This window comes from Oryctolagus cuniculus, chromosome X, assembly GCF_051225735.1.
Source record: "Oryctolagus cuniculus isolate XC-2025 breed Fujian yellow rabbit chromosome X, ASM5122573v1, whole genome shotgun sequence".
Lineage (NCBI taxonomy): Eukaryota > Metazoa > Chordata > Mammalia > Lagomorpha > Leporidae > Oryctolagus > Oryctolagus cuniculus.
The window spans coordinates 86778534-86792173 of record NC_142888.1 but is presented as its reverse complement, the minus strand read 5'-3'; the positions used below and the strand labels follow the sequence as shown (position 1 = coordinate 86792173).

Here is a 13640-nt window from a genome sequence, read left to right as displayed (position 1 = left end):
TTTCATATATCTCTACGTCATTTGTATGGATACTATGGAGAAATATCTATTCAAGTCATTTGCACATTTTTAATTGGGTTATTTATTTCTGGCTATTGACTTGTAGGATTACCTTATATAATTTAGATACCAGATATATGGTTTGCAAATATTTTCTACCATTCTCTATGTTGATGTTTATTTCTATTCTTTCGTGTGCTATGCAGAAGCTATTTAGTTTGATGTAGTTTTTATTTAACTTTTATTTAATAAATATAAATTTCCAAAGTATGACTTTTGAATTATAGCGGCTTTTCCTCCCATAACCTCCCTCCCACCTGCAACCATCCCATCTCCCGCTCCCTCTCCCATCCAATTCACATCAAGATTCATTTTCAATTATCTTTATATACAGAAGATCAACTTAGTATATACTAAGTAAAGATTTCAACAGTTTGCACCCACACAGAAACACAAAGTATAAAGTACTGTTAGAGTACTAGTTGTAGCATTAATTCACATTGTACAACACATTAAGGACAGAGATCCTACATGGGGAGTAAGTGTACAGTGACTCCTGCTGTTGATTTAACAATTGACATTTACGGCGTCAGTAATCACCCTAGGTTCTTGTCATGAGTTGCCAAGACTATGGAAGCCTTTTGAGTTCACCGACTTCGATCTTATTTAGACAAGGTCATAGTCAAAGTGGAAGTTCTCTCCTCCCTTCAGAGAAAGGTACCTCCTTCTTTGATGGCCCATTATTTCCACTGGGATCTCACTCACAGAGATCTTTCATTTAGGTCATTTTTTTTTTTTTTTTTTTGGAATCCCCTGGCACATTTCTAACTCTACCATTAGGGTTAAGTCTGATTGAGCATGTGCCAAACTGTACATCTCCTCCCTCTCTTATTCCCACTCTTATATTTAACAGGGATCACTTTTCAGTTAAATTTAAACACCTAAGAATAATTGTGTGCTAATTAAAGAGTTCAACCAATAGTATTAAGTAGAACAAAAAAAAATACTAAAAGGGATAAAGTATTAAGTTGTTCCTTGACAGTCAGGACAAGGGCTGATCAAGTCACCGTTTCTCATAGTATCCATTTCACTTCAACAGATTTCCTTTTTGGTACTCAGTTAGTTGTCACTAATCAAGGAGAACATATGATATTTGTTGCATTGGGACTGGCTTATTTCACTCAGCATGATGTTTTCCAAATTCCTCCATTTTGTTGCAAATGACTGGATTTCATTTTTTTTTTTTGCTGCTGTATAGTGTTCTATAGAGTACATATCCCTAATTTCTTTATCCAGTCTACTGTTGATTGGCATTTAGGTTGATTCCAGGTCTTAGCTATTGTGAATTGAGCTGCAATAAACATTGAGGTGCAGAGAGCTCTTTTATTTGCCAATTTAATTTCCTTTGAGTAAATTCCAAGGAATGGTATAGCTGGGTTGTATGGTAGTTTTGCTTGCCTATTTTTACTTTCATTGCTTGTGCTTTTAATGTCATATCAAGGAGAGCTTTTCCTATGTTTTCTTCTAGAAATTTACGTTCAATTCATATGCTTAAGATTTAATTCATTTTTAGTTGACTTTTTGCTGTATAGTATAAGAAAATATTCTAATATAATTCTTTTACATATGGATATCCAGTTTTCCCAACACAATTTATAGACAATGAAATCTTTTCCTCATTATGAATTCTTGGCATACTTGTCACAGATCAGTTTACTATGAGAGTGGATGTGTTTCTTATATCTCTATTTTATTCCACTGGTCTATATGTCTGTCTTCATGCTATTTTAATTTCTATAGTTTTACATTAACTTGAAATCAGGAAATGTGTTATTCTAGATTTGTGTCTTTAATTCAATATTGCTTTATATATTTGATAAATTTTGTGATTCCATATGAAGTATAGAATTTTCTTTCTCTATTTTTTTTTTTTGACAGGCAGAGTGGACAGTGAGAGAGAGAGAGAGAGACAGAGAGAAAGGTCTTCCTTTGCCGTTGGTTCACCCTCCAATGGCCGCCGCACCCGGCGCGCTGCGGCCGGCGCACTGCGCTGATCCGATGGCAGGAGCCAGGAGCCAGGTGCTTTTCCTGGTCTCCCATGGGGTGCAGGGCCCAAGCACCTGGGCCATCCTCCACTGCACTCCCTGGCCACAGCAGAGAGCTGGCCTGGAAGAGGGGCAACCAGGACAGAATCCGGCGCCCCGACTGGGACTAGAACCCGGTGTGCCAGCGCCGCTAGGCGGAGGATTAGCCTAGTGAGCCGCGGCGCCGGCGCTTTCTCTATTTCTATGGAAATATACCACTGAGATTTTTGATAGAGATTTAATTGACTCTTAGATTGCTTAGATATTTTAGGATTTAATATTTTCATAAAATTTTTAATATTTATTTTGTTTACTTGAAAGGCATAGTTACAGAGAGAGAGAAGGAGAGACAGAGAGACAGATCTTCCATCTGGTGCTTTACTCCCCCAATGGCCACAATGGCCTGGGGCTGGGTCATGAAACCAGGAGCCAGGAGTTTCTTCTGCATCTCCCACATGGGTGCAGGGGTCCATGCACTCGGGCCATCCTCTGCTCTTTTCTCAGGTGCATTAACAGGGGAGCTGGATTGGAAGTGGATCAGCCATGAATTGAACTGGCACCCATATGGGATGCCAGTGTTGCAGATGGGGACTTAGCCTGCTACACCACAATGCAGGCCACTAATGTTTAATATTTTAATATTAGCAAGCCTTCCAATCCATGAACATGGGATTCCTTCACATTTATTTGTATCTTTAAGTTCTTTCAGCAATATTTTATAATTTTCAGAGTATAAGTCTCTCATCTCCTTAGTTTAGTTTATTCCTATATTTTATGCTATTGTAATTGAGGTTGTTTTACTTCTTTTTTGTATTATTCATTGTTTGTGAATACACAGAAAATTGACTTTTCAATGTTGGTCTTGTATCCTACAATTTGTTTTTTAGTTCTGACAGTTTTTTTTTTTGGTAGAGTAGTATTTTCTGCATGTAAATCATGTCATCTACAAACAGTTGATTGTATTTTTTTCCCTGAGTTGGATGCTTTTTGTTTCTTTTTCTTGTCTAATTTCTCCAGCAAAATCTGCAAGTAGTATGTTGAATGTAAGTGATGAGAATGATACTCCTTGACTTGTTTTCTATCAGAAAGCACAGGTTTTCACCTTTTAATATCAAGCATGATGCTATATTGCCATAGGCCATTTGTATATGATGTTTTTTATTAAGTTGATGTAATTAATTTTCCTAATTTGCTGATTATTTTTATCATGTTTTGATCATGAAAAACTGTTGAATTTTGTCAAGTACATTCTCTACATCTATTGAGATGATCATATGATTTTGTTCTTTATTCTATTAATGTGGTATATCATATTATTGGAATGTGACTGATTCTTGCATCCCTGAAATAAATGCCACTTTGTTGTAGTATATGATCTTTTAGTGTGCTGTTGAATGCACATGAAAAGTATTTTTAGAGGCGTTGGGACCTACGTTCACTGTGAATATTGGTCTATAGTTTTTAACTTTGTATTGTCATTTTCTGGCTTTGGTATCAGGGTAATGTTGCCCTCAAAATAATTTGATTGTATTCACTCCTCTTCAATATTTAGGAAGAGTTTGAAAAGGATGGTTCAATTATTCTTTAAATATCTAAAAGAATTCACGAGTGAGGCAATCTGGTTCTGGGCTTTTCTTTGTTGATAGGTTTTTGATACTGATTCAATTGCCTCGTTAATTATAGGTTTGTTTAGGTTTTATACTTATTCATAACTCAGCCTTGGTAACTAGGCTTCTAGGAATTTATTAATTTCTATCAGATTATCAAATATGTTGGCATATATTTATTCATAATACCTCTTATAATCCTTTTAATTTTTTTCATCGTTTGTAATGTCTCCTATTTCACTATAGATTTATTTTCGTATTTTCTCTTTTTCTTTTTAATCTAAAAGGTCAATTTTGTTTACATTTAAAAAAATCAATATTAGTTTCATTGATTCATTGTTACTGTTTTTCTATTCTCTATTTTGTTTGGTTCTCCTCTAATCTTTATTATTTCTTCCCTGCTGTTAACTTTGTACAGAATATGTTCTTTTTTTCTAGCTCCTTAAGATGTAAAGTAAGGGTAATTTTTAGATCTTTCTTCTATTTAATTTAGGCCTCTATCACCATGAACTTCTCTCTTATCACTGCTAATTTTGCATCTTATTAGTTTTGCTATGTTGTATTTCCATTTTCATTTGCCTCAAGATATTCTAAGTTCTTTTTTTTTTTTTTTTGACTTACTGTCTGGTCAATTTGTTCAGGATGTTTCGTTTAGTTTCATTGTACTTGTGAATTTTCCAGTTTTCATTCTGATACTGACTTCGAGTTTCATTTCATTATGATCAAAAGAGATACTTAGGTTGGCGCTGCGACTCACTAGGCTAATCCTCCACCTGTGGCGCTGGCACCCCGGGTTCTAGTCCAGTTGGGGTGCCAGATTCTGTCCCGGTTGCTCCTCTTCCAGTCCAGCTCTCTGCTGTGGTCTGGGAAGGCAGTGGAGGATGGCCCAGGTGCTTGGGCCCTGCACCCCATGGGAGACCAGGAAAAGCACCTGGCTCCTGGCTTCGGATCGTTGGCCGTAGCAGCCATTTTGGGGGTGAACCAACGGAAGGAAGACCTTTCTATCTGTCTCTCTCTCTCACTGTCTAACTCTGACTGTGGAAAAAAAAAGAGAGAGAGAGATACTTAGTATTCTCAGTCATCTTAAATTTGTTAAGACTTGTTTTGAAGTGTACAATGTAACTTATCCTGCAGAAAGTTCTATGTGCACTTGAGAAGAGAGCATATTTTGCTGGCATTATGTGGAATATCCTGTGTATGAGGGTACTTCACAAAGCTTGTGGAATTAAAAGATAAGTACATTGTAGTGCAAAAAAATTAAAAATCCACAGGTAGATTTTTTAAACTTTTATTTAGTAAATATAAATTTCCAAAGTACAGTTTATGGATCACAATGGCTCCCCCCCATAACTTCCCTCCCACCCACACCCCTCCCATCTCCCGCTCCCTCTCCCATTCCTTTCATGTTAAGATTCATTTTCAATTCTCTTTATATACAGAAGATTGGTTTAGTATATATTAAGTAAAGATTTCATCAGTTTGCACCCACACAGAACATAAAGTGTAAAATACTGTTTCAGTACTAGTTATAGCATTAATTCACATTGGACAACACATTAAGGACAAAGATCCTACATGAGGAGTAAGTACACAGTGACTCCTGTTGTTGACTTAACAATTTGATACTCTTTTTATGGCATCAGTAATCTCCCTAGGCTCTAGTCATGAGTTGCCAAAGCTATGGAAGCCTTTTTAGTTCGCCAACTTTGATCTTATTTAGACAAGGTCATAGTTAAAGTGGAAGTTCTCTCCTCCCTTCAGAGAAAGGTACCTCCTTCTTTGATTTAGATTTTTTTTTTCGCAGAGTGTCTTGGCTTTCCATGCCTAAAATACTCTCATGGCCTCTTCAGCCAGATCCCAATGCCTTAAGGGCTAATTCAGAGGCCAGAGTGCTATTTAGGACATCTGCCATTCTATGAGTCTGCTGTGTATCCCACTTTCCAAGTTGGATCGTTCTCTCCCTTTTTTATTCTATCAGTTAGTATTAGCAGACACTAGTTGTGTTTGTGTGATCCCTTTGACTCTTAGACCTATCAGTATGATCAATTGTGAACAGAAATTGATCACTTGGACTAGTGAGATGGCATTGGTACATGCCACCTTGATGGGATTGAATTGGAATCCCCTGGTATGTTTCTAACTCTACCATTTGGGGCAAGTCAGCTTGAGCATGTCCCAAACTATACATCTCCTCCCTCTCTTATTCCCACTCTTATATTTAACAGGGATCACTTTTCAGTTAAATTTAAACAAATGGACACTATGAGAAACAGTGAATTGATCAGCCCTTGTCCTGACTGTTGATGTACAATTTAATACTTTATCCCTTTTAGTATTTTTTTTGTTCTAGTTAATACTATTGGTTGAACTCTGTAATTTACACAGATAGATTTTTAATAATATGCCATGAACATTTTAAGACCATTGTATGAACGGACTTAAAATTTTTTGCATCAAAATAAACTTATTTTTTCATAAACTTATTTTAAACTACAGTTTTTCATGCATTTTTAAGTCCCTTATTTTATGTCTGTTATGACTATTTGATCTAAAGTTGAGCCAAAGTCCACTATTTCCTTGTCAGTTTTCTGTGTTCATGTGCTGTTAAAAGGAAATATTTTGTGAATTTCTCCTTTAGTTTTCTCAGCTTTTGTTTTTATATATTAAGGTGCTCTGTTTGCCTGCTTGTCCCCCTGGTGAATTGATTCTCACATTATATAATATCTTTCTTCGCTTCTTTTGAAATTTTTTTGGACTTAAAGTCCATTTTGTCTGATATAAGTGTAGCAACCCCCGCTACCTTTGGCCAACATGTGTATTTGTTTTTCCATCTCCTCACATTCAGCCCATGTATGTAATAATTATATCTAAAGTGAGTCTTTTTAAAAAGCATATAGTTATATCTTGTTTTTAATCCATATAGTCACTTTTGAAAAATATTTATTTATTTATTTATTTTGGAGGAAGAGTTACAAACAGAGAGAGGGAAAGACAGAGAGAGAGAGAGAGAGAGAGAGAGAGAGAGGTCATCCATTTGCTGGTTCACTCCCCAGATGGCTGCAACAGCAGAGCTAGGTTGATCCAAAGCCAGGAGCCAGGAGCTTCTTTTGGATCTCCCACGTGAGTTCAGGGGTCCAAGCACTTGGGCCATCCTCCACTGCTTTCCCAGGTCATAGCAGAGAGCAGGATCAGAAGTGGAGCAGCTGGGACTTGAACCAGCACTCTATGGGATGCTGGCACTGCAGTCAGTGGCTTTATCCACTACGCCATAACACCAGCCCCATATAGTCACCTTTTTATCTTTTTTTCTATATTTTTTAACTTTTATTTAATGAATATAAATTTCCAAAGTACGATTTATGGATTACAATGGCTTCCCCCACATACCGTCCCTCCCACCCACAACCCTCCCCTTTCCCACTCCCTCTCCCCTTCCATTCACATCAAGATTCATTTTCGATTATCTTAATATACAGAAGATCAGCTTAGTATACATTAAGTAAGGATTTCAACAGTTTGCTCCCACACAGAAACATAAAGTGAAAAATAATAGATGATTTTTTTTCAATGATGATGAAATCAGATCAGACCTATTGTCATGTTTAATCCCAGTGAGAGTCAAGTTGGGAATTGATAATTTCTTTTTTTTTTTTACAGAGGATCAGTTTAGTATGCATTAAGTAAAGATTTCAACAGTTTGCTCCCACACAGAAACACAAAGTGAAATATACTGTTTGAGTACTCGTTATAGCATTAAATCTCAATGCACAGCACATTAAGGAAAGAGATCCTACATGAGGAGTAAGTGCACAGTGACTCCTGTTGTTGACTTTACAAATTGACACTCCTGTCTATGGCATCAGTAATCTCCCTATGCTCTAGTCATGAGTTTCCAAGGCTATGGAAGCCCTCTGAGTTCTCCGATTCTTATCTTGTTTAGACACGGTCATAGTCAAAGTGGAGGTTCTCTCCTCCCTTCAGAGAAAGGTACCTCCTTCTTTGAAGACCTGTTCTTTCCACTGGGATCTCACTCACAGAGATCTTTTGCCAGAGTGTCTTGGCTTTCCATGCCTGAAATACTCTCATGGGCTTTTCAGCCAGATCCAAATGCCTTTAGGGCTGATTCTGAGGCCAGAGTGCTATTTAGGACATCTGCCATTCTATGAGTCTGCTGAGTATCTCACTTCCCATGTTGGATCACTCTCCCCTTTATTTATTCTATCGGTTAGTGTTAGCAGGTACTAGACTTGTTTATGTGCTCCCTTTGACTCTTAGTCCTTTCATTATGATCAATTGTGAACTGAAATTGATCACTTGGAATAGTGAGATGGCATTGGTACATGCCACCTTGATGGGATTGAATTGGAATCCCCTGGTATGTTTCTAACTCTACCATTTGGGGCAAGTCAGCTTGAGCATGTCCCAAATTATACATCTCTTCCCTCTCTTATTCCCACTCTTATGTTTAACAGGGATCACATTTCAGTTAATTTTCAACACTTAAGAATAACTGTGTATTAATTACAGAATTAAACCAGTCATATTAAGTAGAACAGACAAAAAAAAACTACTAAGAGGGATAATGTATTAAGTTGTTCATTAACAGTCAGGGCTATGCTGATCAAGTCACCGTTTCCCATAGTGTCCATTTCACTTCAACAGGTTTCCTTTTTGGTGTTCAGTCAGTTGTCACCGATCAGGGAGAACATATGGTATTTGTCCCTTTGGGACTGGCTTATTTCACTCAGCATGATGTGTTCCAGATTCCTCCATTTTGTTGCAAATGACTGGATTTCGTTGTTTCTTACTGCGGTATAGTATTCTAAAGAGTACATATCCCATAATTTCTTTATCCAGTCAACCGTTGATGGGCATTTAGGTTGGTTCCAGGTCTTGGCTATTGTGAATTGAGCTGCAATAAACATTAGGGTGCAGACCGTTTTTTGTTTGCCAATTTAAATTCCTTTGGGTAAATTCCAAGGAGTGGGATGGCTGGGTCGAACGGTAGGGTTATCTTCAGGTTTCTGAGGAATCTCCAGACTGACTTCCATAGTGGCTTTCACCTTTTTATCTTTTAATTAGAGAATTTTACCTATTTACATTTATTGTTATTCATTTTTTAAAATAAAGATGTATTTTTATTTGTTTGAAAGGCAAAGTCTGAGATAGAGAGGTGGGGGGCTGGGTGGAGAGACAGAGAGATAGCACTTCCATCCACTGGTTCATTCCCCAAATGACTGCAACAGCTGTAGCTGAGCTGAAACAAAGCCAGAAGCCAGGATCTTCTTCTGAGTCTTCCTTGTGGGTGGCAGGGGCCCAAACACTGGGGCCATTTTCCTCTGCTTTTCCCAGAGTGTTAGCAGGGAGCTGGGTTGGAAATGGAGTTGCCAGGACATGAACTGGCACCCATATGGGATGTTGGCATTGCAGGCAGCAGTTTTACTTTCTATGCCACAATGCTGACCCCCATTTACATTTAAACTGATTATTGATAGAGAATTAATTGCTATTTCCCTTTTGTTAAGTGTTTCCTCTCTCATTTATTTCCCCTTTCCTCCCTCTTGTTGTCTTCCTTTATGTTTCATTTTTTTATATTGATGCATTTTAATTCTTTTCACTTTTCCTTTGTGTATTTTACATAGCTTGTGTGTGTGCGTGTGTGTGTACTTACCATGGGGCTTAGAAAAAATGTCCTATAGTTATTATAGTCTATTTCAAGTTGGTACTAATTTCCCAAATGCATACATGAATGTTATAGTGTTGTTTGTCCTCCCCACACTTTATTCATGTAACAACTCACATTTTTATATTGTGTATATATTAACATAATTTATTTGTATAGTTACTTTAGCAGTTTTGTCTGTTAAAATTTATACTAGAGGGGCTAGAGTTATGGCATAGTGGGTAAAGCTGCTACCTGCTACACTGGCATCCCATATGCCACCCAGTTCACACTGCAGCTGCTTCCCTTTGATCCAGCTCCCTGCTAATGTTCCTGGACAAGCAGCAAAAGATGGCCCAAAGGCTTGCGCCCCTGCAACCCACATTGGAGATCTGGAAGAAGCTCCTGGATCCTGGTTTCAGTTTGGCCAAGCCCTGGCCATTGCGACCATCTGGGAAATGAACCAGTAGATGGAAGATATTCATTCTCTCTCTCTCTCTCTCTCTCTCTCTCTCTCTCTCTCTCCCCCCCCCCATTATTTTGGTATTACAGTGTTCTGTATCCATCTGTACATTTATCTTTACAAGTGATTTTATATTTAATGTAATTTTGTACTGCTCTTTAGTAAACTTTCATTTAAACTTGAAAGCTCCTTTTAGCATTTATTATTTAAAAAATTACCATTACCAGTGGTAATGTTGTCCCTCAGTTTTTGTTTTTGTTTTTGTTTTCTGGTACAATCTTTGTCTCTCTCAACTTAAAAGAATTTATTTTCACGTTATTTTCCCACCTACTGGTCTACTTCCTGAATGGCCACAACAGTCAGAGCTGGGCCAGGCCAAAAGTAGGAAACTGGAACTCGATTTGGGTTTCCCTTGTGACTATGAGGGACTCAAATACTTGAGTTATCAACTGCTATCTCGGGCCTGGGGGGCAGTGGCATTAGCAGGAAACTGGAATATGATGTGGAGCCAGAATACCAATCAGACATTCTGATATGGGATGTGGGTGTCTCAAGCAATGTCTTAGCCTGTGCTACCAAATGTCTGTGCCAATCTCTTTCATTTCTTTAAAAGATTTATTTTACTTATTTCAAAGACAAGGTTACAGAGGTAGAGATAGAGAGAGAGAGGTCTTCCATCTGCTGGCTCACTCCCCAGATGGCCACAACGGCCAGAGCTGCACGGATTCGAAGGTAGGAGCCAGGAGCTTTTTCTGGGTCTCTCACGTGGGTGCAGGGGCCCAAGGACTTGAACCATCTTCTACTGCTTTCCCAGGCCACAACAGAGAGCTGGATCAGAAGAGGAGCAGCCGGGACTAGAACTGGTGCCCATATGTGATGCCAGCGCTTTTCAGGCCAGGGCTTTAGCCCACTGCACCACAGCGCCGGCCCCAATCTCTTTCTTTTTTTTTTTTTTTTTTTTTTTTTTTTTTTTTTTTTTTGACAGGCAGAGTGGACAGTGAGAGAGAGAGACAGAGAGAAAGGTCTTCCTTTGCCGTTGGTTCACCCTCCAATGGCCGCCGCGCCTGGCACGCTGCGGCCGGCACACTGCGCTGATCTGATGGCAGGAGCCAGGAGCCAGGTGCTTTTTCTGGTCTCCCATGGGGTGCAGGGCCCAAGCACCTGGGCCATCCTCCACTGCACTCCCTGGCCACAGCAGAGAGCTGGCCTGGAAGAGGGGCAACCGGGACAGAATCCGGCGCCCCAACCGGGACTAGAACCTGGTGTGCCGGCGCCGCTAGGCGGAGGATTAGCCTAGTGAGCCGCGGCGCCGGCCTAATCTCTTTCATTTTTGAAGGACACTTTTTACCAGGTATAATATTTTTGGTTGGTAGTTTTTTTTTTCTTCAGTAGTTTGAATATATTATATCACTGCCATCTGACATGCAAAATTTCTCCAGCAAAATACACTGATAGACTTTTAGACATTCTCTTGTATGTGCCAAGGTATTTTTCTTTTGCTGCCTTAAAGATTCATTCTTTGTCTTTGACTCTTAATTATGTCCTAATTTTTTTTCATTCATTGTGTTTGAGATCAGTAGGGCCTCTGGAATCCAGATGTAATTTCTTCAAACAGTTTTTAAATGTTTCAGTCATTATTTTCTTTTTTTAACTTTTATTTAATGAATATAAATTTCCAAAGTACAGCTTATGGATTACAATGGCTTCCTCCCCATAACGTCCCTCCCACCCGCAACCCTCCCCTTTCCCACTCCCTCTCCCCTTCCATTCACATCAAGATTCATTTTCAATTCTCTTTATATACAGAAGATCAGTTTAGCATACATTAAGTAAAGATTTCAACAGTTTGCTCCCACACAGAAACATAAAGTGAAAAATACTGTTTGAGTACTAGTTATAGCATTAAATCTCAATGTACAGCACACTAAGGACAAAGATCCTACATGAGGAGTAAGTGCACAGTGACTCCTTTTATTTTCAATTTTCATGCCCCCGTTTGCTTTGTCTTCTGCTTCTATTACTCCCCAAAGGCATACATTCTTTCACTTGATGATGTCCTCTAAGTCCCTTAAGCTTTCTTACTTTTTGCTCATTTTTTTACTCTGTTTCCCTCCTCTGATTGGATAATTTAAAATTATCTATCTTCAAATCCACTCATTCTTTCTTCTCTTAAACCTAATCTGCTGTTGAGCCAACCCCCAGCAAGTTTTTCATTTATTATATGCTTCACTTCTGAGAAGTATGTTTGATACTTTTTATATTTTCTATCTCTGTTGAAATTTTCACTTTGCTTCTGCATTGTTTCCCTGGCTTCATTGAGCACCTTTATGGTAGTTATTCTGAATTGGTTTTGATGCGAATTAGGTTACCTTACAGTCACTGTCTGGAGACTTATTTTATTCATTTTTGGCCATATTTCTCCATTTAGTCATTTTTTTATTCTTTGTGTTGATATCTGTGCATTAGAAAATACAGCCACTTCTTCCAATCTGTACAAACTGCCCATGTACAGAAGACCCTCACCAATCACTTAACCAGAGATTGTGGGAGCTTCTAGAAGCTTCATGCTAGCCCAAAGCACTTTCTTTGTTCTTAGTGATACCCAGTTCCTTAGAGTATGACAGGTCTTGTCAGTACTCCAAGAGAATCAGAACTGGAGGCAGTCCCTTTGGCAGCCTCCAGAAAAGCTGGACCTTTGGAGGCTCTGTCCAGTGCTTTCCCTCCCCAGACAGATGCTGGTATTTGGGGATTTTTGCCTACTTTTTCTTTACTGAGCCAGGTAGAAGGGTTGTGGTCATGTTAAATTAAATCACCATATTTTTTCTCATTGTGTTCCAGCATGCCCTCTCCAGTATTTATACTATGCCAGGTCCCATCAGTGCTGTGACACAGAGCAAAAAGCAATTACTTTGGGTAGTGCATATAAAAGTGAGGCCACTAGACATGTAATCCAACTCTGTCCCTCAACATGGAGAAAGTGGGAGCTGGCCTTTTTCATCTGCTTCCTCTGTTAAATTGGTGAGAAAGATAAAGTGACTGTTAGTTCAAACCACTGTCTGTCCTCACCAGTTCCTACATGGCTATAGTATATGTCCTGTCTCCTCAGCACCCCAAAACAGGAAAAGTAGAAGCAAGTCTTTTGGGAAGCCTCCAGAAAATCTGTGTGTTAGACATGCATCCATCTGTTTCCTTCCCCAGGAATAAGCTGTGAGCTTGAGTTTTTCCTCTGGTTTAGGGAGGGGCTATGGTAACTACTAGCCCAAACTGCCATCTTTGATCTCACAGACTCCCTGGTATATAAAGTATGCTGGACTCTGTCAGCAGTTCAAGATGGGCAAGACACAAGCATGTCATCAATAGAGATGTGAAAAAGTTGATGCACTGGATGTATGATCCAAAGCATTCCCTCTTTAGGGAGGAGTTGGGATCTGAGAGGTTTCCTTCTTTCATATGGCGCAATGCTGGGGATAGGTATCAAGGTAAGACTGCATCATAATTTTTCCCAGCAGCTTTTATGTGGCTGGTTTTGTACTTTCCTAATGTGCAGAAGCTGCTCAACTATATTCTGAATTTCTCACAAAAGGAATTTGTATTTTGTTGAATTGGTGTGTTTTTGGGGGAAGAGGTAGTGGCTATTCAGGGCTTCCTATTCTGCCATGTTACTGATGTCACTCCCTGTAGGATTTTTATAATTATATTTCAATATTATTGGTGGTTTTGTAACCTTAATTTTTTATCACTTAAAAGATTATTCTGAAAACATGCACATAGATCAACAGTCTTCCAGGGAGCTTTTCATCTGCATGTGGCTAGACAGGATCATA

The 13640-nt window shown here is 38.8% G+C and overlaps 1 long non-coding RNA gene across 2 annotated transcripts in view; it reads left to right on the top strand.

Moving 5' to 3' along the window:
• The window catches only part of LOC149119694 (uncharacterized), a 91694-nt gene that overhangs the window by 63530 nt on the left and 14524 nt on the right, over window positions 1-13640 (top strand). The window contains exon 3 of one of the 2 annotated variants that reach the window (XR_016227933.1): window positions 9671-9891. The exons of the other annotated variant lie outside the window; for it this stretch is intronic. This is a non-coding gene — a long non-coding RNA (uncharacterized LOC149119694). Of the gene's footprint in view, window positions 1-9670; window positions 9892-13640 lie in introns of those variants that run through there. 2 annotated transcript variants of the gene reach the window in all.